Source organism: Gavialis gangeticus, unplaced genomic scaffold (genome assembly GCF_001723915.1).
Source record: "Gavialis gangeticus isolate Ggan-Ray unplaced genomic scaffold, GavGan_comp1, whole genome shotgun sequence".
NCBI lineage: Eukaryota > Metazoa > Chordata > Crocodylia > Gavialidae > Gavialis > Gavialis gangeticus.
In genome coordinates, this window is record NW_017729025.1 from 107,935,374 (window position 1) to 107,937,599 (window position 2,226).

Here is a 2,226-nt window from a genome sequence, read left to right on the forward strand (position 1 = left end):
TGGCTGGTTCTTATCTTGCCATTAATTTAATGTGTGGCCAGGCTTGAGCTCCTAGCCATGTAGCCTTGGGCAAGAAGTAAGATTGTAGGGATCACGTATCAGGTCCCATTATGCCTTTACTTGCACACCTGCCATGGGCCTAATTTTTGTTTTAGGTACAAAGCCCACTGAGTATCTATAGATCAGGCTGTAAGTAGGTATTCTTTTGGACAAGGAAATACTGAAAATATGTGGTGAACTAAATAGTTAATCTATGAGCTTTGGAGAGAGGTGGAGAATGTTTAAGAAAGCAAAAAGTTTTAAGGGGGAAACTATGGTATGATGGTCTTGTTTAATTTTCAGGATAGCTTTGTGGAAATGGATAGCACTGGGCATATAGAATCATAGAAATTAAGGGCTGCAAGGGACCTTTCTTAAAAGATCGTTGAGTTCAACCCCCCTGCTCTGATCCCAGCAAGATATCTGTCCAGTCTCCTCTGGAAGACATCCAAAAGTTAACAGTCCAAATACTCTGGCTGGAATCAAATGCCAATCTTCCACTGAAAAATACAATATGCCCAATAATGTGAATATACTTATTTTGGACACTAAATAGAGGATGCAAGGACACAACTAAATTATTCTTTAATACTTGAGTTTTAAAAAGGTACTACTTGCCTACTGTAAAATACATGAAAATTGTCATGTCTATGTGCCGCTTATAAAATGGTAATAAATATTTCTGAATGCAGGCATGTTACAGGTCTAATCAGCATAGGTGAATCTGGGATTTTCAAAAGAGGGATTCAGATGGTGTGGTGCATCATCCCATATAACATATCATATATTTTTCTGCTGGTAGAAGCTTTACTAAATACACTAGGGGCTTAGGGCTATGTTATTCAATTTAAGATTGAAGCACTAACAAAGCTGACTTTATTGGAATGAGTTAAAAACAATCTGCAGGGCTGTGAATTGGAGATACATTACCAGGAGCAGCTAACAAACAAAAGAATTGCAGGAGAAAGGCTAGCTTGACTAGTGGAATATCAAGACAATTAAAAAGGAAAGAAAGTCATTAACACTTGGATGCATTTCAAGGGTTCTGAGAAGGGGAAAAAATGGAGCTCCCCCATGGGAGATCCCTTTGCCCTCATTCTCCTCCCTTACCCCTCATTCTCCTCCAATCTCAGCAGTATTTTCATGCTACATGTAGCAGGAATCTCAGCAGTATTCCTGCCCGGAGCAGGGGAGGTTGGACTTGATGATCTTTTGATGTCCCTTCAAGCCCTTAATTTTTATGAATCTATGAGCAGCATCAATTCAGACCCCTTCAGCTAAGTTTCTCAATGGTCACAGTACAACTGGGTTCAGACCAATCTGCCACTGCAATTTGTCACCCTTTTTCTGTGCTGTGTCTGTCCTCTTTACACCTAGCCTGAAATTATCTGGTGGTGAATAAAAACCTTCCTCGGGAATTCTACGTCTTGCTGCTACTGCACTGAGTTATTCTACTTTTGAGCCCCCTCCTCAAATCAAATCTTTACCAAGCAAGACCAGTATACATGCACCCACTGACAGCTCACCCCTTCTGCTCAGTCGCATAAAGTCTCTCCATAACAGCAGCTGTTCCATTGATGCTTTAGCATAGCTCTCCTGAACTGGTCACTGGGTAGACTGCTTACTTCTTGTTGATGCATGGAAATCAGTAAGTCCCTTTGGCATCTGTTAAGGTGGCAGAGCTGGAGAGGGAAGGGAATCTACTGTGACTGTAACAAATATGATCTAGAGAGGGAGGAATCTGCCAGGGTAGGATGAAAGAACAAGGAGCAACAGTCTCAAGTTGCAGCAAGGGAAGTTTAGGTTAGATATTAAGAAGAATTTTCTCACTAGGAGGGTAGTAAAGTACCGGAACAGGTTATCCTGAGAGGTGGTGGGATCTCAATCCTTGGAGATTTTCAAGACCTGGCTAGACAAAGCTTTGGCTGGGATGCTCAAGTTGGGGATGGTCCTGCTTTGAGCTGGGGGTTGGACTAGATGACCTCCTGAGGTCCCTTCCAACCCTAACTTCCCATGATTCTGTGATTCTTTCTATAACACCTGTGGAATGAAGAGTTTAGAAAGAATCAGTTACATTTTAACTGGGGTCATGAAGTCAACTGACCCTCTCTCTTTTGCCACTGCCAGGAAGTTGGTTTTAAATATAAAATGAACCAGGAATAGAAGTGAGTGCAACTGTACCATGCC